Genomic DNA, 24,122 nt, shown 5'->3' with positions numbered 1-24,122 from the left:
TGAATTTCGTCAGGTCAAGTTCTCAAAAGATATTTTGTCTTATATAAACAGGTATGTATTTTATCATATTTCTGGTTTTGCTTCTGTTTTTTTTAAAATAATTTTTATTGGAATTTTTTACAGAAAATATAAAAATATAACAACAAGTATAGCAACAGGCAGTAATATGCAACTAACAGCCCCATAACACCCACAATTCCCCCCATACCGTAACATCACATGTATCACACTCCCCCCCTGGTTTTGCTTCTGTAATGTTGCCCCGGCTGAATGTAAAGCATCCTCCCCCCAAAATGCTAGAGAGAGGGAGAGCTGTTGTTTTTTTCCCTTATTGCACTTATTGCACCCTTTGGCCACAGCGCTATAACATGCTGAAGCATTTCAAACTGTCGCCCTTGTGTGTCCGTGATGTGATGTGATGAGATGACTTGGAACAAGTTACTGGCAGACGCTGCTCTGTCCCAAGGACCTGATTGAGAACATTAGCCTTATTTTCAAAAGAAGCAGCAGGGATATTTTAAAGAATGTCAGCTTCTCCATCTGTTCTGGGCTCAGAGCATACTGACGAAAAGAGATGGCAACCCTGGTAGAGACTGTTTTTTTCCCCTTCAGATGGCACAGTTGGCAGAAAGTTGGCTCCGCCATGCTTCCAGACTGCCAGAAAAAGAGGGGGAGTGTCAGGTTTGTCGAACTACTTTGGCTCAGCGAGGTAAGAGAATATAATTACCTCAGCTTTTGTCTGTGTTATATTCCATTCCAGCTTTTCAATCAGAGAGCTACATCCAGATGTCACCGCTATAATCAATCTTTCCGCTGGGCATGTCACCACCACCTTCTGCTACGTTTAATGCAGAGAGAAATGGATCAAGTTAGTCATGTCCACTGTGTGATAGGGAGTGTGGGAGATAGCCATGATTGAGATCTCCAACTGATGCTGGAATCATCTGAACTCTTATCTGTTCATATTTCTGGTCAAGGTTGTACAACCTTAATGGCCTGGATATTGTTCTTAGCTGTTGGCAAAACAAATGGGTATGGTGATGTAGTGGCTAAGTTACAAAAACAATAATCTAGGGCAGGGCTTTCCGTGGGTGTCAGAAGAGTCGTGGAGTCCACACCGGTAATAATTCTGTACTTCATAGAGAGAAGCTGCTCCCCTGTAAAACAAGAATTTAACAAGCCATCGACTCAGCATGAAGCTCAGAGGTAACATCATTGAAAGGTGCCCTTGCATCAAGCCACCCAACAAGACCCAACAGTTTCTCTCAGTGACCACCCGACTCCAACTGCGTTCAAAATCCCTTCTCTTCCCAACAGCCTCCCCCTTCCCTCCTTCAATTAGCACAGCAACAATCCCGAGGTGTTAGCATGTTTGCTATAAGTGCAAAGGAATTTTTGACTGCAAGCCAGGTAGAAAGATCTTTCACTTCCTTGTCCTTGCAACTGCACTAAAATTGAGACTGGATAGCAAGTCCGGTAGCAAAGTGGTTAGCACTATGGCTTCACAGCGCCAGGGTCCCAGGCTCGATTTCCGGCTTGTGTCACTGTCTGTGCAGAGTCTGCACGTTCTCCCTATGTCTGCGTGGGTTTTCTCCGGGTGCTCCAGTTTCCTCCCACAAGTCCTGAAAGACGTGCTGTGAGGTGAATTGGACATTCTGAATTCTCCCTTAGTGTCCCCGAACAGGCGCTGGAGTGTGGCGATGAGGGGCTTTTCACAGTAACTTCATTGCAGTGTTAATGCAAGCCTACTTGTGACAATAAAGATTATTATTATTATAAGTTCAACGGGCATTCGATGGACCCACTTGATTTTTCACTCAATCACCGGTCACGGGCTTGCCTGATAGTGAGCAACTTATTCTCTCATTGGCTGTTTCATTTAAACACGCTTCACCTGCAACACATAAAGCAACATTTCCACAGCTTGTTGTGCTTTGAATGAGATTTGTTCTATACAATTGGAAAGTCTTCTGAAAAGCAATTCTGAGTGGGCAATAGACACAGGTCATGCCGTGAGGGGACAGTGCAAACTCTGTGCACCCCCACGTACTGATGATGGGAAATGATGGGAGCTGGTGGTTTGTATTGGACAGAATGGTCTTTACGAGCAGGAGTGTTGTGCTTTGTGAAAATCAGAAAGTTAGAACATAGAACATAGAACATTACAGTGCAGTACAGGCCCTTCGGCCCTCGATATCGCGCTGACCTGTGAAACCTCTCTAAAGCCCATCTACACTATTCCCTTATCATCCATATGCCTATCCAATGACCATTTGAATGCGTTTAGTGTTGGCGGGTCCACTACTGTTGTAGGCAGGGTAGTCCACGCCCTCACTACTCTCTGAGGAAAGAACCTACCTCTGACATCTGTCCTATATCTATCTCCCCTCAATTTAAAGCTATGTCCCCTCGTGCTAGACATCACCATCCGAGGAAAAATGCTCTCACTGTCCATCCTATCTCTTCCTTTGATCCCGAAAGTTGTAAAACTTAGGCTGATATGGGGAAAGGAATGTCGGTACAGCTCGCTGGTGACTTGAATCTTTGATTTTAAAAAGATGAATGTTCTCAAGCTCCAGTTTGAGCCTGGGGTTGGGGGGAGGGGGGAAGCGGCAATAGGGCCCTGGCGAGCGCGGAGGGTGATGGGACCGGACGAGTTTGTTGCCATGGATCTGGAGGCGTCGGGCGAGACGTCAAAATCTTCAATGGAGAAAATACCCAGCAAGAAGCTACTGCTACTCTTCTGATTCCTGGGAATCAGAATGTTAGTTTTATCCTGGATTTTTCTGGTGACGATGTCAGTACTCAGAGCCTGAGACAGCGAGCAGCCAGTGAAAATCGGTCATTCATTGAACATATACAAAATGTCCTTCCCCCAAGGGTGAATGAGTTATTAAGGTGGAATACCTCCAGTATCTCTCATGTTCTTCATGTGTGAGCCTGGACAGTGAGCTTCAATAGTTAAGGGGACATCACAGGCATGTCGAATCCTGCCTTAATCAATGCTGGACATAAATTCATTGCACCATGGGCTACTGGATAGTTATTAAGAAGAGGAAAGCTCGGTGATTTTCTTTCTCTCCCTTGCCTGGGGCAAGTACACTTCAGTGTCCCAAGCACTGCCTTGACTCAGGTTAGACTGGGGAAGCGAACGAGGCATAGGTCCCAAAGGTCGGAGGCCGGCTTGGTTCCCGAAGGACAGCAAGTTGGCAAAAGTGGGTCCCGGGAAAAAAGTTTGAAAAACACTGGTCTAATTTGTTGCGGACATTAATTTAAACAGCCCTGTAGGATAAGGCAACAGTTTTTGGAAAGACGGTGGACTTACAATTTAGACAGTCAGGACACTATTGTATTCCATTACTGACAAATAATATTTCAAGTAGAGTTGTTAAGGATGTGTTAATGGCAGGTGAAAATGGGACTTGAGCTGATAAAAAGCTTGTTGTATTAAAACTGCAAAGGCAATTTGCGCATCCGTCTCCTCATAAGGCTGAAAAATGTAATAAAGGATACAGGGGTAAGAGATGAAGACTATACTAAACTGATAGAACAGGTTAGTGATCGCTGTGAAGTTTGTAGGAAGTACAGAAGGACACCACCACGACCGATAGTAACCCTACCTTTGGCCAGGGATTTTAACGACATTGTGGCCATGAGCCTTAAGATCTGGGATAAAGCCAATAATATATTTATTTTGCATTTTGTTAGATTTAGTAAACAGATTTAGTCAATCAACGATTGTACGAAGTAAAGAAAAGAGAGTAATTCTGGATCAAATTGTGGAAAAATGGATAGGGACAGAAATGGGCCCACCGGCAAAATTCCTTACGGACAATGGGGGAGAATTTTCTAATGATGAGTTTAGGGATATGTGTGAAAACATGAATATCACAGTTATGAATACGGCTGCGGAAAACCCATTTAGTAATGGAGTCTGTGAAAGAAACCATGCTGTAATCGATGACATGTTCCGGAAAATTTTGGCAGATAGACCGAATTACAAGCTAAATTCAGCTTTAGCATGGGCGGTGCATGCAAAGAATTCATTGCAAATAGTTCGGGGATATAGTCCCTAAAAATTAGTGTTTGGTAGAAATCCTAAACTTCCGTCCATTTTGGATGACCAGCCTCCAGCTTGGGAAGGGACTACAATTTGCTCTGCCTTTGCTGAGCATTTAAATGCATTACATAGCAGTATAAAAGCTTTTTTGGAAGCAGAAGTCTCTGAAAGAATTTGCAGAGCTTTAAGGTATAATGTACGGCCATCAAATACCGTTTTTCAGCAGGGAGACATAGTATACTATAAGAGAGACAATTTTAATGAATGGAAAGGCCCAGGGAAGATCATAGGCATCAATGGCAAAACAATTATTTTGCAGCATGGCAATCAAACTGTTAGGGTACATTCATCAAGGATAATGGGTACAGATTACAAATTTTCAAATTTAGACAGAGCAGACAGACATGACGAGGAATCAGGGTCATCTGGTACACACATGTTACAGAACTATGAGGACCCGTTAACTGATATAGACAGGGTTTCTGTAGAGGAACACAACACTTCTGATGAATTAGAACAAGCCATTTTTCCGAAAGGACAACTGCCAAAAGTTGGTACAAGAGTGACATACGTGCCTGAAGGGTCTAGTCAATGGAAGGATGCAACTGTTATTAGTAGAGCAGGGAAGGGCACTGGAAAGTATAAACATTGGTTGAATGTACAGCATTCAGGAGAGGGAGTCAAGACAATGGATTGGGAACATGAAGTTCAAAAATGGAGGGCACAGAAACGCAGTGCCAGTTCAGATAGTACATTAGATAGTGAACAGGTCCACAGGAAAAGGTCAAGAACTATTGAAAGGACATCCCACAGCAGGGAAAGATCAAGCAGCAGCAGTACAGAACGAGATACCAGGTGGGAGAGGGAACGTAGTTTATCAAGGTCTCGGAACATGAGTAAGACTACGAATACTAATAGGGGTAGAAGCCCACATGCACGTGAGATTTTGGCGGCTTCCAATAAATTAGATGAAGAAGTTATCAAAGATGCCAAAAAGCAAGAACTGCATAATTGGAGTGAATTTGTGATATACACGGAAGTACCGGATAGGGGACAAATAGCTCTATCCCACAGATAGATTTACATGGAAAAGGTTCTTCCGTATGGAAGTTATAAGGCAAAGGCCTGGCTTGTGGCAAGGGGATTTGAAGAAAACTTAGAAGATCAGGATTTAAGGGCAGATTCACCTACGGCAGGAAAGGTTATTTTAAAGACCTTCTTGGCTCTATTAGCCACAAAGGCATGGGAATGCAAATCTATAGATATAAAAGCTGCCTCTTTGCAGGTCATCAGCTCCAGAGAGACATTTTTCTTCGTCCTCCTAAAGAGGCAGCTAACACAGAAGGGGTACTCTGGAAGTTGAACAAATGTGTATATGGATTAAATGATGCGTCTAGAGTCTGGTATTTTTTGGTAAGGTCAGTTTTCTTAAAGTTTGGCTGTTGCCAGTTGAAAGCAGATCCAGCAATGTTTTACTGGCACTATAAAATAAATCTTTCTGGCATCTTTATGATGCATGGCGATGATTTTTTGTGGGGTGGTGTAGCCATCTGGGATGGCCACTTCCAACTAGGTACGGAGAAACTCGCAAAGCCTAGCGGGTAACATGGACAAGCCAAGACTCAGGAAGGCTCAGAGCCTGAAATGCATATTTGTAAGCAGGAAGTCCAGACGGTATCGAATTTTAATGTGGCCAATTATCATTTGATGGCCCATTTTCACCAAAACAAAGGACTGGTACTTAAGCAACCGGGACAGTCCCAGACATTTCGGCGCCATTCCCTGTTCAAGGGGAACGCAAACAACGGGGTCAGTGACCGCTTGGGACAGGCCCAGCCATCCAGATCCCCGCCCACTTATTGGTTAAGGAATCGAACGGAGTGATCAGGGATCACCCAATTAGTAAGGCCCAAACTGAAGGACCGCCCAAAAGAGCGCGAAAACCCCTAAGTATAAGAAGAAGAGTTCGCCACATGTTCGCTCTCTCTTGGTCCTGGTACCCCGGTCACGGCCATCGCTAAGTGCAGCAACACCAGAAGCAAGTACAAATTCAACGCTCGCTACCAGACAGATGAGCCTAGCTGAGCAGCAGTTACTCCTCCGGACCCCAGAAGATCCAGAATCGAACAGCAGCCACTGTTCTCTGACCTAAGCCGGGTGCCCGAAGTTAAGTACAGGTTGTCTTAGTCGATAGGTGTAGTTAACTAGTAGTGTTTATGTTGCATGACTAATTGTGTGTAAATAAAGTACCCTTGACCTTGAACTAACTAACTGGTGTTTGGCTCTTTTGATCGCTATCCGGTTGAAACTTGTAGTGGTATCATTTGATACCAGGCGACTCTAAGCACTCAGACATAGATAACATAGAAAGAAGGACAAATTCACTGATTGCCATAATTGGAACAGAGCCACAGAAGGAACAGAGAAAAGAGTATAGCAAAAGAAAGAACAACAGTTATTGGCGACATCTGACGGGACTTGACCCAGAAGTGACTGTGTCACTCCGAGAGAACCCACAAAAGCATTTGAATTAGAATCCAAATTGTAAAAGAAAGCACAACAGTGGGACTACTGATTTTGAAGCTATTGTAATCTCTGGTTTGAGGAAAGAATTCAGGGTTGGAAGTCAGGCTTCCGGTGCTTTTAAATATATTGGACTGGAAATCGGACAGACTAAGTTAGGGGCAACTTTACGTCAGCAATCTTATTTGGAAAGCATCAGTCCAATAGCAATTAGTCGAGGCCGGGTTTCACAACAAGACGCAATGATTTCAAAGTTGGAAAAAGAGCAACTGTGAAGTTTAATTGGACAACTGAATTGGTTAGGTAGACAGACTAGACCGGACGTGAGTTTTGATGTCTTAGAGTTGAATACAAAAATGAATGATCGCAAAGTGGAAGACATAATAAGAGCAAATAAAGCGTTGGTCAAACTAAAAATGCAGGAGTGCGTTTTGAGGTTTTAGGTGACCTTGAAACTCATAGTTTACAGTACTGCGTCCTGTGCAAATTTATGTGATGGGGTTTCAAGCGCAGGAGGTTTTAGAATTTTCCTTTTGGGGAACAATGGTAAATGTTGCCCTCTTGTGTGGGAAACAAAGAAAATAATGAGAGTGGTTAAAAGCACTTTGGCTGCTGAGACATTAAGCCTTGTAGAGGCGGTGGATATGGCCTTTTATATATCTCAGATATTGGCCAAAATTTGGGGATGAGGGGATTTGGGTAATATACCTATTGAATGTCACATTGACAATAAATCCCTGTGGGAAAAGTTGCACTCTACAAAAGTGTCAATGAAAAAAGGTTAAGGATAGACATCGCAAGTTTGAAGCAGATGATAGACAGATGGGAAATAGCAAAAATTAAATGGGGTGACAGCAGCTATCAATTGTCAGACTGTTTTACAAAAAGTGGGGCTAGTTCACAGAAACCTTTGAATATTGCTAATGAAGGGCGCCTGTTTCTGTGACTGTTTTTTTTCCCCAAACATGAAAAAAAAAGAAGGGGGGAAATTGCGTGTGTGTTTTTGAGTTTCTTGTCATTTTGTTTTAACCTAATTATTTTTTTTCTCCAAGGAAGGGGAGACTGTTAAGTAATGGGTTAAGAGACATTCCAATTAGTTGTCTCATTTCTGTTTAAGTATCCAATAATTGACACTGATATGTAAAGGAGCTTCAGGTGGCTTTTGTGTCAGGTGATGTGATGATAGAGTTTTGTGCGGAGTCTGTTAAAGTGGAATAAAGGTATTTGTGAAAAGGAGCAGAACCTTTGACTCTTTATACAACAGCAACTAAACATCTAACAGTGTAGCCACGGTTGTAATTAAGGATACACAGTTGGCAATTTCCACAGAGCAAACTCCCCAAAACAGCAATGCAATCGTGACCAGATAATCTGTTTTATGTGATGTTGATTGAGGAATAAACATGGACCAGGACACCAGGCACGATTCCCCTACTCGTCTTCAAAATAGTGCCATGGATCCTTTTGTAGTCACCTAAAAGGGCAGACAGGGCTGAGGTTTAACTTCTCATTTAGAAGATTGCAGCCGGAATCTCCGGCCATAGGGATTCTTTTTTCCCGCCGGCTGTACACCCCTGCCCACAGGTTTCCCGACGGCTTGAGGTGGCTTGAATGGGAAATCCCATTGACAGGCGATGGGAAGAGAGACTCCCGCCGCCAGCGAACAGCGCGCTGCTGAGAGACACATGGCTAGGGGGCCGGAGAATCCCGCCCGGCATCTCCAACGAAACAGTACTCCTGCAGTAGTGCAGCGTCCGCCTTGATGTTTGTGCTCAAGCCTCTGGGGTAGGCCTCAAACCTGAAACCATCTGACTCAGAGACAAGTGCATTACCAACTGAGCTGCTGCTGATAAAATGAATGAATGAATTAATTAATTTGTTAAGCACACAAACTGGATGAGGACACAGACGGGGATCTTCTAAGCTTGCTCGTCCATGATTCTCAGTCAACTTGAGCAGGCGGAAGACGCAGATCGGTAAGTGCAGAAGAAGCACATTCCTGTCAGCAGATAAATAAGGCAGACAGCATAAACAAAACCTACTGAGCATGTGGTAAATTAGAGGCATCAGTACCTCTGGCTCTGTGCTACATCTGAGCCTAATGAATACTGTCAGGTTGTTTAAACATGGGGTCATTGTAGCCAAGCTCAATCCTGTCATCAAACAATCCTCTGCCTGGAACAGGCTCAAGGGGTTGAATGCCTGATTCCTGTCCCTCGCAGGAGCCATCCTCTATTCCTTTACTAACCCCTTCCTGTCTCCAAACACTCATTTGTTTATTGGTCCCCCTGTAATTAACCCTGTGTTCTTTACATTCATTTGCATCTTTAGTAAGGTAGGTGCACGCAATTAATTATTCATCACCCCCCCCCTCCCCCCCTCTCCCCCCCCCCCCCCTCCCCCCCCCCTCCCTCCCCTCTCCCCCCCCTCCAAGTAATACCGGTTCCAAAACGTGAGCAATGTGAAATTGATTCTGAAAGGATTTGGACAAGAGTTACGTGATTGTTCCCGGAGTACTAAAATATAAACCTTGAGGCTCAAAGTCTGTCCCAAGGCTGAGGATCAGATTGTTATAATTGACATCTTTAAATTATGCTGAAAGAATGAGAAACATACAGCTGCAAAGTTCTCTTCAGGTCAAATCATTAAATAGGCCTTAATTGAGAGTCAAATGTCAGCTTGTTGTAGAAGTCATTACAGAAATAGCCGTCAGGTACTAAGTCACTGGGAACTTTCTGTGCTGTTTCTGAGCTGGTCTGTCACTGCAATATGTTGCAGCATTTGATAATTAAGCCTTGTTGTACCATTCCAATTATCTGTCCAAGCAACGGGTGAGTTTTGCATTAACCTTCATTGAGCAACCAGATCACATTGAAAATCCCCTTCCTTTTAACACAAAGTGTTTTGTTTAAAATCCCATGATAAATGCACATATAGCAGAATGATTAACTTCCCCAGTCCCTCTTCCAGCAAGAGTAAATTGAATCGTCCCTCTCTCTAGTCAGCCCACAGTCTCGGAATAGTCAATGCACATGAAGAGAAATATGGCACAAAATTAGCCTGGTGAACTTCTGCAGCTCCTGAAGTCCAAGCAACATTCTGCACCAAATAACATGATATAGTTTTCCAGGGGTAGTATGGATGGGCAGTGGTTAGCACTGCTGTCTCACAGCGCTGAGGACCCAGGTTCGATCATGCTCTAGGTCACTGTCCGTGTGGGGTTTGCACATTCTCCCCATGTCTACGTGGCTGTTGCCCCCACAACCCAAAGATGTGCAGGTTAGGTGGATTGGCCATGTTAAATTGCCCCTTAATTGGATAAAAATAATTGAGTACTCTAAATTTATTTTTAGAAAAATATAGTTTTCCAGAGATTTTTTTATAAATGTAGTGTACCCAATTAATTTTTCCAATTAAGGGGCAATTTAGTGTGGCCAATCCACCCACCCTGCACATATTTGGGTTGTGGGGGCGAAACCCACGCAAACACAGGGAGAATGTGCAAACTCCACACGGAGAATAACCCAGAGCCGGGATCGAACCTGGGACCTCAGCGCCGTGAGGCAGCAATGCTAACCACTGCGCCACCGTGCTGCCCCCCGCTTTCCAGAGATAAAGTTCCTCTGAAGATATTAGCAGTGAAACATTTTGTTTTAATGATCTGAAAGAACTAACAATACAACCTAACCAACACATAAACAAACCTTGGGCGCGATTCTCCCCAAATGCAGTGAATCGTAAAGGCTGCCGTGAAACACGGCCGTGTTTCACGGCAGCCTCCGCGCCCCCTCCCGGGACCCGATTCTCCCCCCCGGGCGGGGCTAGCAGCGGGGCCCCGTGAAGCACGGCATCGTGGCCTTAGCGACCGTCGCTAAGTCCGCGCGCCAAGCGTCACGCCGGCTGACACACACGGTGACATCAGCCGCGCATGCGCGGGTTGGACGGCTCCAACCCGTGCATGCGCGGGGCCGTCAGCTCCCTAGGCCGCCCCGCGGACTGATCCTGCGGGGCGGCGGAGGGAGAAAGAGTGCGTCCGTAACGGACGCACTGCCCGCGATCGGTGAGCACCGATCGCGACCCATGCCCCCCGGCCGTGCCAATCGGGGCCCTGGATGCCCAGAACGGGCATGTCGCGCCCGTTTTTACGACGGCAGCAAGCAGGTGTGTTTACTACCGTAGAAACGGCCGTAAAGGCCTGGGAACTCGGCCCATCGGCCTGGGGAGAATCGCTGTTCGCCATAAAAAACGGCGAGCAGCGATTCGTGTCGTGGGGCGGCCTTGGGGGGGGGGGGGGGGAGAATAGCGGGAGGGTGTGAAAATTGTCAGGGACGCCCTCCCGCTATTCTCCGACCCGTCGTGGGCAGCGGAGAATCGCGCCCCTTGTGTTTTCATCACTGATAACTTGAGAATTCAGTTATTCTCATCAAGGCCTGTTAAACCACGTACTTTTTTTGACAAAACATTCATAGAAATGGGAATTAATTTACCATACATTTTACTATGAGGGCTTTAATTGGCACCCACCAGCCCATACGTATGAACGCATAAATTAGGAGCAGATGTAGACCTCTGGGCCACTTGTGCCTGTTCTGCCATTCAACAAGATCATGGCTGATCTGATTGTAACCTCAACCCCACATTCCTGTCTATCCCCGATAACCTTTCACGCCTTTGTTAACCAATAATATATCCAGCTCAGTACAGTATTAAGAATATTCAAAGGGCGCAATTTAACTAAATGGAAACAAAGTCCCATAGCGAGCACGTTTCGCCACGTGTTTCCTAGCACTCGCAGCGCCGAGAAACACAACGCTATCAAACGGCACTCAGGTTAGATAGGTGGCCTCAGTTGGGGACGCAAGGCCGACGCCGCACATCGCCCCATTTTCTGCAGTGAGGAGCTCCGCTCCCCAGAATTCCTCAATGGAACGAGAGACCAGGATGGTAGTTTCTAAAAGAAATATTTTAATTCTCCTTTTTCATATTATCCCCCAAATTTACACCCACCAACAATAATCGGTAACAAGTATGTCAATCCCCATATCAATAATAACGATCCCATCCTCCCATCAAACCCCAAACATTAGCCCGCATGTTCACATAAACAAATGACAAAAAGGAATCAGGAATCACCCATAGTCAGCATTAACACACAGTCCCCCCTCCCCCATCCGCAACGTTCACACACCTTCCAATCCTTCAAAGAATCGGCTCATCCCCGTCTCGTGAGGTGCCCTCTGTATACCACCTTCAGCTGTATCAGCCCCAACCTTGTGCACGAGGTGGAGGCATTCACTCTCCGGAGCACCTCACACCAGAACCCCTCCTCCATATCCCCTCCCAACTCTTCCTCCCACTTTGCTTTGATCCCTTCCAATGTGCCTTCTCCTCTTCCAAAAGAGCTTCGTAAACCGTCGACACTACCCCCTTCTCCAGTCCCCCTGTTGTCAGCACCTCCTCCAGAAATGCGGAGGCCGGCTCCACTGGGAAGCTCTGTATCTCAATCTCGAACCTGCATTTCTCTAAACACTTCCCCCTGCTCCAGCCCATACTTCGCTTCCAGCTCTTTCAATCCTGCAAACCGACCCCGAAGAAACAAATCTTTTAGTTTCTTAATCCCCTTCTTCTCCCATTTCCGAAAATTTCCATCCCACTTCCCTGGCTCAAGTCTGTGGTTCCCCCGAATCGGCATTTCCCTTGACCCTGCCCCCAACCCGAAGTGTTGGCCAAAGTGCCTCCAAATTCTCAATGAAGCTATTATTACCGGACTCCCTGAGTATTTCCCCGGGGCCATCGGGAGCAGCGCTGTCGCTAGCGCTTTCAATCCTGAACCCCTGCACAAACTCTCCTCCATTCTGACCCACTGGGAATCAACCCCTCTGACCCAGCTCCGCACCTTCTCCACATTCACCGCCCAGTAATAATACATCAGGTTCGGAAGACCCAAACCCCCTGCCTGCCTTTGCCTCTGTAGCAGCACCTTTCTAAATCTGGCCAATGGGCAGGATTCACATTGCAATAAGAAGTTCAGGGGTATGGAAAGGAATAATGCAGGGGGGAGGACAGAGCATAGGGTGTCCTTATATGCCGATGACTTGCTGTTATACATGTTGAAACCGAGTGTGTCGATAGGGGGAATATTGGAGCTGCTTCGGGTATTTGGGTCTTTCTCGGGGTACAAAGTAAATCTAGACAAGAGTGAGTATTTTGTGGTGTCTCGGCCGGGGGTGGCGGCGGGGTGTGAGGGGGCTGCCATTCCGTAGGGCAGGGACTCACTTTAGATACCTGGGGGTGCAGGTTGCTTGAGATTGCGGGGGAGGGGGGGGGGGGCTCCGTAGATACAACATTTCTAGTTTGGTGGGGAGAGTGAAAACTGATCTGGCAAGATGAGATGGTCTCCCTCTGTCACTGGCGGGTCGGGTACAGGCGGTTAAAATGAATGTGTTGCCGCAATTTCTGTTTATTTTCCAATGCCTGCCGATTTTCCTGCCATAAGCATTTTTCAGAGAGATTGAAGGAATGATTATTTCGTTCATATGGGGCGGGAAGGTGGCCAGAGTTAGAAAGGTGCTGCTACAGAGGGGAAGGCAGGCAGGGGGTTTGGGTCTTCTGAACCTGATGTATTACTACTGGGCGGTGAATGTGGAGAATGTGCAGAGCTGGGTCAGAGGGGTTGATTCCCAGTGGGCCAGAATGGAGGAGAGTTTGTGCAGGGAGTTGGCATTGAAAGCACTAGCATCGCACCCCCGTGGGTTTCCATCTTAAATTTACTCAATGTACTGCCATAGATATCATAGAATTTACAGTGCAGAAGGAGGCCATTCGGTCCATCGAGTCTGCACCAGCTCTTGGAAACAGCACCCTACCCAAGGTCAACACCTCCATCTTATCCCCATAACCCAGTAACCCCACCCAGCACTAAGGGCAATTTTGGACACTAAGGGCAATTTATCATGGCCAATCCACCTAACCTGCACATCTTTGGACTGTGGGAAAAAACTGGAGCACCCGGAGGAAACCCACGCACACACGGGAAGGATGTGCAGACTCCACACAGACAGTGACCCAAGCCGGAATCGAACCTGGGACCCTGGAGCTGTGAAGCAATTGTGCTATCCACAATGCTACCGTGCTGCCCTCCACTGCCATCCACCACACTCTGGGATAGTGAATTCCACAGATTCACAACCCTTAGGAGGAAGTAATTTCTCCTCATCTCTTTTAAATCTGCTATCCCTTCATCTAAAAGTATGACCTCTCGTTCTAGATTGTCCCACAAGAGGAAGCTCCCACTCTACGCTTCCTTTGTCAATACCATTTATCACCTTACATGCATAATTACTGAGGCACTGAGCATGCTATGATGTTGAGTCAACTTTCAGAAGTACGTTTTAAGTGCAGGTGGAAACAGGCAGGCTCGCTATGGGACTTTGTTCCAATTTTGTTAAATTGTGCCCATTGGTACCAGTACAGGGTGCCACACAGCCATTAGTGTTAATTGACTGAAGGTGGATTTCTAGTGCCACTAGTCGTGAGGAATTCCTGCCTCAGAGAGTTGCCAGTCAATTCCAATTGGTCAGTGGTTCTTGAGCCCCAGCAGCGCCACTATCTGCAATGGGCAGGACTGGGGGTACAAGCAAACACTAGAGTCTAAATCGCAAGAGTCTCGGTCCAGCTAAGTATGGCGATGTCTCAGTGCGGGGAGGGGAGGTTAACCCGTGGGATTGGTCATAGTGGGCTGGGGATGATGGTGGAGACAGGGGGAGAGAGAGCACCTCCAGGGGCCAGACCATTTAGAAGGGCACTCGATGTTGAAAGGAGGCTGTTGATGGAAATAAGCCCTGCTTTCAGCCTGGGCCTGAGTTAGGTCGGTTCGGGTTTCCTCCTTGCCTCTGAACTCCTTCCTCCAACCTAAAAATTGAGGCCGGTCAGCAAATGGTCCTTAAATTGATATTAATCTTCCACTTCAGGGCCTCCTATGGTATAAGGTTTGGCTGGCCTCGGCCTCGACTATCCCGCTGTAAAACTATTGATGCGTCAGGAAGGGTGGAATCGCCATCTGAAGAATTTTTGGACCCTGCAAATTCACCAGCCATGGGAAGGTAATATTCTGTCCTTAAGCATGACAAGAAAAGCTATTACTGAAACATACCATGAAGAAGCACAGCTCAACGTTCCTGCCCACAGGATTTTCAGGCAGGATCAAGTGGGGGATAAAGCAAAAGGCTCACAATATTAATTCAAGAAATAATCAGCTGTAAGGAAGGGTGATATGCTAGACGGATTGTCAGATGAGGTTATAAGACTTGACCTGAAAACAAAAATGGGCAATCGTACTGTCGGAATTATACAATTGATCCCCCCCCACCCCCCCATCATGGAAGATACAGAACCAAATATGTCAACAAATTGATGAGATGCAGAAACATATGGATGTTAATAGTAGTGAAATGTCAACCACCCTAATATTAACAGGGATAGATTCAGTGCAAAATGTTTAAAGGATGCAGAATTCTTAAAGTGTATTCAAAGTGCTTATTTTGCTGGTTGAAGGTATTCAGTGGCAGAACAGTTGATGCATTCAAGAATGAGATAAAGAGGGCTCAGAACAAATAGATTCCTATAAAGCTGAGGGAGGGCACAAAATAATATCGGCAAGTAAATTTGCAAAGAAAATACAAACATGTTTTATAAATGTGTAAAGAGCAAAAGGATAATTAAGAAGAGAGAGGTCCAATTTGAGACCAAAAGGGTAACTTGTGTGTGGAAGCGTTAGACTGGAACATGGTTCTTCGTGAATGCTTTGGGTCAGATTTTCATGTCCTCCATCCATGTCAGAGCAGAGGTGGGTGGGATGTAAAAATGGTGGGTAGGATTCCTATCACCAGATCCATTGTGTGAGATTTTTCAGGGCATGGGTGCAGGTAGCAAGCCCACACACAGCCAGGCTTGAATTAGCTCCCACCCTTGCATACTCTTGCATACTCCATTGTGGACGTGGCCATTTTATCCCTGCCCCCCCCCCCCCCCCCCCCCCCCCCCTTCCCCACCATCTCCAGCAATTCCATTTTGGTAGGTGACATGAGACTCGCTATTGACCAGCGGCAGGATCTTCTGGTCCCGTCCCTCTCAATGGGATTTCCCAATGAATCTACCGCACGCTGCCGGGAAACGCAGAGTTGGGGTGCGCCGTCGGTGGGACTGTAAGATCCCATTGGCATGAACAGCTGGAAGATCTAGCCCCTGACATTTCGTTGTGTGGCCTAGTGTCATATTCTGTTCCATAAAGCCTCTGTGGAAGTACTTTGGGACATCATATCACACTTAAAATGCTATATAAATATAAGTTGCTGCCGTTGAATATTGGAAATACTCGGTAGGATGGGCCTCACGGTAGCATGGTGGTTAGCATCAATGCTTCACAGCTCCAGGGTCCCAGGTTCGATTCCCGGCTGGGTCACTGTCTGTGTGGAGTCTGCACGTCCTCCCCGTGTGTGCGTGGGTTTCCTCCGGGTGCTCCGGTTTCCTCCCACAGTCCAAAGATGTGCGGGTTAGGTGGATTGGCCATGCTAAATTGCCCGTAGTGTAAGGTTAATGGGGGGATTGTTGGGTTACGGGTATATGGGTTTAAGTAGGGTGATCATTGCTCGGCACAACATCGAGGGCCGAAGGGCCTGTTCTGTGCTGTACTGTTCTATGTTCTATGTTCTATGATACCCAGCAACTAATTGTTCGGGTCAGCGACCGTCCGTCCGCATGTGAACTCTGCTTTTCTCTGTACAGATGCTGCTTGACCTGCCAAGTATTTACACCATTCTCTGTTCTTTTTCCGATTTGCTTTTGTATTTGAGTCGCTTCTCATTTAATATGTTATCCTTATTCTTCTTTTGTTAAACATGAAATAGCCCTCAGAAACGTGTGAGTTGTGGCAATGTCCCAGTGTCACACAGCGGGGTCAAAACGCCCGCTGTATTAATGATTCCAATGTTCCTCTTCTGATTTTGGCAGGGAGCTCACGTTATTAGCGAAGCAACATGCTCGCCCTCTGGCAATCATTTATTTGACATTGCCTATAAGGTGCGGCATAAATTATGCAAGAGTCTGAGCCAACAGGAAGGTGTGACTGATGGATGCATGTGCAGCAGGCAGCTTTGTTTGCTGTGGTGGAGCAGTAATCTGCTTGAAAAACAAGGTACAAAGCATTGGCATTCATTTAACATGGCAATGCCTTATGCTCTCTGTCCTTTTAAGTGCTTTCCCTACTGTCAATTACTGTATTCAGTGTTTCATAATGAACCTTTTAACAAAATTAAAATGCTGGAACTCCAGTATAATAACTATTATTTTCAACATGGATTCCATTATCAGAAAGTCCCTGACTAATGTAAATGAAATGGCCACTAAATGATATGGCTGGATTGCCTGAGCAACCTGTGTGAATGGGAGGTCGCACTGTAGCACAGTGGTTAGCACTGTTGCTTCACAGCACCAGGGTCCCAGGATTGATTCCCGGCTTGGGTCCACTGTCTGTGCGGAGTCTGCATGTTCTCCCCGTGTCTGTGTGGGTTTCCTCCTGGGTGCTCTGGTTTCCTCCCACAAGTCCCGAAAGACTTGCTGTTCAGTGAATTGTACATTCTGAATTCTCCCTCTGTGCACCCGAACAGGCGCCGGAGTGTGGCAACTAGGGGATTTTTACAGTTACTTCATTGCAGTGTTGATGTAAGTCTACTTGTGACAATAACAATTAATCTTATATTGCTGCTCAATGCCCTCTCTCAGCCCAGCTACCAATACCACTGTTTCCTATCCCCAAAGTAATTGCTCCGATGCACCGCCCCCCCCCCCCCCCCCCCCCCCCCCTCCACCTGCACATCAGAAAACTGGCCATTACACAGCAGGTGACCCTCCACCCTTCATCAAGGGGCTGACATACCTGACAACGCTGAACTATTACCACCTGGAATCTCATTGGGGGGGGGGGCATATCAGGAAAGGTGCAGGCTGTGAGCTACGCTGACCTTGCTTCCTGAGCTGAGCATATCTGGGCATGGGTGTTTGTAGTTTCTATAATATCCTAGCGGCCGAGGCCCCCTTTATTTAACCAGTTCAGCCACGAGAGATAAAGCATTATTGTGAAGGAAGGAGCAGTCGTTTTTTTTTTGATGATTGGAGAAAGGATTGATTGCAAAGCTTTCCACAGATATCAATAATGATGAGTGGGAAGGGATCTTGAATAACAGAAAACATTTCAAAGGGATGGGGAGGTGTTTGAAGATTAATCCAGTTCGTGTAATTGTCAAACAATGTACAGAAAGGTGGAGGAACAAAAGTAACTACTCTTTCCCCACCAAACTCCCTATCATCTGATTTTGCCTTTTTGTGAATACCACCTCTCATCTATCCATGCTGTCAACCAGCTAGGCCACACGCTCTGAAACTTCCTCCCATAGACCAGAGGACAGAAGCGCAGAAGTAGGCTATTTGACCCATCCCAGTCTGCTCTGCCATTCAATGAGATCATGACTGATCTGAAATGATAATCCACAACTCCACTTTCCTACCTTATCCTCATGAACGTTGATTCCTTACTGATTAAAAGCTGTCTATCTCAGCCTTGAAGATACCTCACGATCCAACCTCCTCAGCCCTCTGCGATAAAGATTACACAGATTCACTGCTCTCTGAGAGAAGAACCTTAAGACCATAAGACCATAAGACATAGGAGTGGAAGTAAGGCCATACGGCCCATCGAGTCCACTCCGCCATTCAATCATGGCTGATGGGCATTTCAACTCCACCTACCAGCATTCTCCCCGTAGCCCTTAATTCCTTGCGACATCAAGAATTTATCTATCTCTGCCTTGAAGCCATTTAGCGTCCCGGCCTCCACTGCACTCCGCGGCAATGAATTCCACAGGCCCACCACTCTCTGGCTGAAGAAATGTCTCCGCATTTCTGTTCTGAATTTACCCCCTCTAATTCTAAGGCTGTGCCCACGGGTCCTCGTCTCCTCACCTAACGGAAACAGTTTCTTTGCGTCCAACCTTTCTAAGCCATGTATTATCTTGTAAGTTTCTATTAGATCTCCCCTTAACCTTCTAAACTCCAATGAATACAATCCAAGGATCCTCAGCCGTTCCTCATATGTTAGACCCGCCATTCCAGGGATCATCCGTGTGAATCTCCGCTGGACACGCTCCAGTGCCAGTATGTCCTTCCTGAGATGTGGGGCCCAAAACTGGACACAGTACTCCAAATGGGGCCTAACCAGAGCCTTATAAAGGCTCTGTAGCACATCGCTGCTTTTATATTCCAACCCTCTTGAGATAAATGACAACATTGCATTCGCTTTCTTAATCACGGATTCAACCTGCATGTTTACCTTTAGGGAATCCTCGACTAGCACTCCCAGATCCCTTTGTACTTTGGCATTATGAATTTTCTCACCGTTTAGAAAGTAGTCTATGCTTGGATTCTTTTTTCCAAAGTGCAAGACCTCACATTTTCTCACGTTGAATTACATCAGCCATTTCCTGCACCACTCTCCCAAACTGTCTAGATCCTTCTGCAGCCTCCCCACTTCCTCAGCACTACCTGCCTGACCACCTAACTTCGTATCATCGGCAAACTTCGCTAGAATGCCCCCAGTCCCTTCATCCAGATCATTAATATATATGGTGAACAGCTGCGGCCCCAACACTGAACCCTGTGGGACACCGCTGGTCACCGGCTGCCATTCCGAAAAAGAACCTTTTATCCAAACTCTCTGCCTTCTGTCAGACAGCCAATCCTCAACCCATGCCAGTAGCTCACCTCGAACACCATGGGCCCTCACCTTACTCAGCAGCCTCCCGTGTGGCACCTTATCAAAGGCCTTTTGGAAATCCAGATAGACCACATCCACTGGGTTTCCCTGGTCTAACCTACTTGTCACCTCCTCAAAGAATTCTAACAGGTTCGTCAGGCACGACCTCCCCTTACTAAATCCATGTTGACTTGTTCTAATCCGACCCTGCTCTTCCAAGAATTTAGAAATCTCATCCTTAACGATCGATTCTAGAATTTTACCAACAACCGAGGTTAGGCTAATTGGCCTATAATTTTCCATCTTTTGTCTTGATCCTTTCTTGAACAAGGGGGTTACAACAGCGATCTTCCAATCGTCCGGGACTTTCCCTGACTCCAGTGATTTTTGAAAGATCTCAACCAACGCTTCCGCTATTTCTTCAGCCACCTCCCTCAGAACTCTAGGATGTAGCCCATCGGGGCCAGGAGATTTGTCAATTTTAAGACCTTTTAGCTTTTTTAGCACCATCTCTTTTGTAATGGCAACCATACTCAACTCAGCCCCCTGACCCATTATAATTTTTGGGATATTACTCATGTCTTCCACTGTGAAGACAGACGCAAAGTACTTATTAAGTTCTCCAGCCATTTCCTCGTCTCCCATCACTAGCCTTCCAGAATCAGTTTGAATTGGCCCAATGTCTACTTTGGCCTGTCATTTGTTTCTAATGTATTGAAAGAAACTTTTACTATCATTTCTTATATTACTGGCTAGCCTGCCTTCATATTTGATCCTCTCCTTCCTTATTTGTCTCTTTGTTAATCTCTGTTTGTTTTTGTAGCCTTCCCAATCTTCTGATTTCCCAGTGCTTTTGGCCACTTTATAGGATCTCTCTTTTTCTTTGATACATTTCCTGACCTCCTTTGTCAGCCATGGCTGTCTAATCCCTCCCCGGATAATCTTTCTTTTCTTGGGGATGAACCTCTGTACAGTGTCCTCAATTATGCATATAAACTCCTGCCATTTTTGCTCTACTGTCTTCCCCACTAGGGTCTGCTTCCAGTCGATTTTCGCCAGTTCCTCTCTCATGCCCTCGTAATTACCTTTATTTAACTGTAACACCATTACATCCGATTTTGCCTTCTCTCTTTCAAACTGCAGACTGAACTCAACCATATTATGATCGCTGCTTCCTAAGTGTTCCCTTACTTTAGGATCTTTTATAAAGTCTGGTTCATTACATAGCACTAGGTCCAGAATAGCCTGCTCCCTTGTGGGCTCCATGACAAGCTGTTCCAAAAAGCCATCTTGTAAGCATTCCATGAATTCCTTTTCTTTGGATCCACTGGCTACGTTATTTACCCAATCCACCTGCATATTGAAGTCCCCCATGATCACCGTGACCTTGCCTTTCTGACATGCCTTTTCTATTTCCCGGTACATGTTGCGCCCCTGGTCCTGACCACTGTTAGGAGGTCTGTACATAACTCCCATTATGGTTTTTTTGCCTTTGTGGTTCCTCAATTCTACCCACACAGACTCCACATCATCCGACCCTATGTCGTTTAGTGCCATAGATTTCTCCTCATCTAAGTCCTAAATGGGTGACCCCTTACTCTGAGATTATGCCCCTGGTCGTAGACTCTCTGGCAAGGGGAAACAACCTCTCAGCATCTACCCTGTCAAGCCCCCTGAGAATCCTGTATGTCTCAATAAGGTCACCTCTCATTCCTCTAAACTCCAACGAGTACAGGCCCATCCTACTCAACCTCTCCTCATACAAAAATCCCTCCATACCCAGGGTCAACCTAGTGAACTTTCTCTGGACTGCCTCCAACGCCAATAGATCCTTCCTTCAATAAGGAGACCAAAACTGTTCACAGTATTTCAGGTGTGGTCTAACTAGTGCCTTCATAGATTTAGCAAGACTGCCCGATTTCTATACTCCATTCCCTTTGAAATGAAGGCCAACTTTCCATTTGCTTTCCCTATTACCTGAAGAGCTTGCATGCTAGCTTTCTGTGATTTATGCACGAGGACTCCCAAATCACTGAACTGCAGCTTTCTGAATATTTAAATAATATTCAGCTCCGTTATTCTTCCTACCAAAGTGCATAACTTCACATTTACCCACATTACATTCCATCTGCTAAGTTTTTTGCCTTACTTAACCTATCTATATCCCTCTGTAGAAATTGGCTTCGGGAGCCATTCTCGGCCTTATCGCCGTTCGCAATTTTGGTGTCGGATAACGGAGAATCCCGCCCAGACAGTATGACAATGATTAATAGTAAACCAGAGGATTGAGGAAGTTTTAAAAACCAATAAAAATGACGAACTATGAGGGTAAACTTGCAAGTAATATAAAAACAAGCAGTAAGAGTTTATTTAAATATATAAAAAGGAAGGAAGAGAGAGGCCCTTAGAGAATGAAATGGGGAAAATAATAATGGCGAACCAGGAAATGGCAGAGGGTTAAATAAATACCTTTGTGTCGTCCTCACCACTTGCTTTCCCACATATCTTTGTGTCATCTGCAAATTTGGCAATAGTGCATTCGCTTCCCTCGTCCAAGTCATTAATATATATTGTAAATAACTGTGGCCCAGCACTGATCTATGTGGCACTGCACTAGTTACAGGTTGCTATGCTAAAGGTTCCCTTTTTTATCCCAACTCTCTGTCTTCTATTAGTTAGCCAATCCTCCAACCATGCTGATATATTACCCTCAACACCATGGGCTCTTATCTTATTAAGTAACCTATTGTGAGGCACTTTATCAAACGCTTTTCGGAAATCAAAGTATATTACATCCACTGATTCCTCTGCTATCTATCCTGCTCATTACCACTTCAATTCTAATAGATTTGTCAGGCATAATTTCCCTTCATGAAGCCACGCTGTCTCTGCTTGATTATATTATGTATTTCTAAACGCCCCTGGAACCTCCTCGAAAGGGCAATGACTCCCTGGGCTTGTCCCCCGTCAGTGCCAAGCCACAGCCGGGCACCTTGGCACTGCCAGCCTGGAAACCCAGCAGTGTCACCGGCATCCTGGCAGTGCCTGGGTTGCACTTCCAGGGTGCCAGGTTGGCAGTGCCAATGTGCCCGGATACCGGACGGATGCCTGGATACCATCCTGCCTGCCCTGTTCCAGACCACCAGAGGGTCTCTAATTGATTGCAAGATCGGCCCTGCCTGATGTGCTGTCCTGACTGGTCCACATTTGTGGAAAGGGCTAAAGGGTGTCCTGTCAAGGTTTCACAGACATGGTCATTGACGCCCATACGCCAGGTGAAAGTGGAGTCTGGGTATTTAAATGAGCCAAATGGCTCATTTAAATATGCTGTTCTGGATCACACCCAGTGAGGTCAAGATTGAGATCGTGTGGGCGGAATGAATCGGATGACACACGATCAGCCCAGGCCCTATGTGGAGCCTGATTTGGGACGCATCGCGGTGGCTCAATTGTGCCCAACAGCATCTTCTGCCATGAATACTGACACAAAGGTATTTATTTAACCCCTCTGCCATTTCCTGGTTCGCCATTACTATTTTCCCCGTTTCATTCTCTAAGGGGGCTATGAACACTTTGGCCTCTCTCTTCCTTCCTTTTTATATATTTAAATAAACTCTTACCGCTTGTTTTTATATTACTTGCAAGTTTACCCCCATAGTTCGTCATTTTTATTGGTTTTTAAAACCTCCCCAAACCTCTGGTTTACTATTAATCGTTGTCATGCTGTCTGGGTTGGATTCTCCGTTACCCGACACCAAAATTGGGAACGTCGATAAGGCGGAGAATGGGCCCCGAAGCCAAATTCGGGGCAAGCTCCGGTTTGACCCTGGGATCTGTGCCGTTGGCTGGGCTGGGGGGTGTGGTGAAGGGTGTCCAGGAAGTGGGCTGTGGGGTCAGGGTGGGTGGGTACGCAGTCCGGCACAGCCGGCGCCATCTTTTCCGGTGCAAACGGTTCATGTGTGGGGTGTGTGGTGTATGCGCGGCTGCAGCTTGTCAGCCCTGCGCATGTGCAGCACAGGACCGCCGATTCTCCAAACGTTTCCAATGCATTCCATGGGCATTTCAGGCGGCGCCGGTGCTAGCCCCTCAACGGCAGCAGAATTGAGGGTATTGCGCTGATATTCCCATTGTGAAACATCACAGATACTCTGTTGGCGTCGGCACTTCGCCTCAGGAACCGAGAATCCAGCCTATATTTTTTCTTTCAGCTGAACACAACACTTAACTTCCTTGATTAATCAGGTTGATTTATCCCTTCCTCGATTCCTTCTTCTTCACTGGGGTACATCTTTGTTGTGAGTCATGAACTATTTTCATAAATATATGCCATGCTAATTAACCATCTTTTCTGCTAAAGTTCTTTCCCAGCCCACTCCAGTCAACTCAGCCATCATTCCTTTGTAATTACCCTTATTTAAGTTTAGTACAGTTGCTTCTGACCCAAGTTTCTCACTCTCAAACGGAATGCTAAATTCTACCATGTTATGGTCACTGTTTGCTAGGAGATCTTTTACTCTGAGATTGTTTATTAAACCTGCCTCATTACACATTGCAAATCCAAAATGGCCTGATTGCTGGTTGGATCTACAACACATTGTTCTTGAAAATTGTCCCAAATACATTATATGAATTCTGCCTCATGGCTACCTTAGACCAGTTTGATTTTCCAAATCCACATGAAGGTTAAGTCCCCAATGATTAATTTATTTCCTTTTTATCCCTCAGTATTGCCTA

At 46.0% G+C, this 24,122-nt stretch overlaps 1 protein-coding gene across 1 annotated transcript in view; it reads left to right on the top strand.

The window, feature by feature from the left end:
- The first annotated feature begins 579 nt into the window (after positions 1-579).
- nrsn1 (neurensin 1) overlaps positions 580-24,122 on the top strand; it is a 107,331-nt gene continuing 83,788 nt past the window's right edge. Inside the window, exon 1 of the mRNA XM_038796960.1 lies at positions 580-709. The gene's annotated coding sequence lies outside the window, so the exon portion shown is untranslated. The remainder of the gene's footprint in view (positions 710-24,122) is intronic.

The sequence above is a fragment of the Scyliorhinus canicula genome, chromosome 5 (genome assembly GCF_902713615.1).
Source record: "Scyliorhinus canicula chromosome 5, sScyCan1.1, whole genome shotgun sequence".
NCBI lineage: Eukaryota > Metazoa > Chordata > Chondrichthyes > Carcharhiniformes > Scyliorhinidae > Scyliorhinus > Scyliorhinus canicula.
The sequence above is the reverse complement of the archived record's forward strand: the minus strand, read 5'-3'. Positions and strand labels throughout refer to the sequence as shown.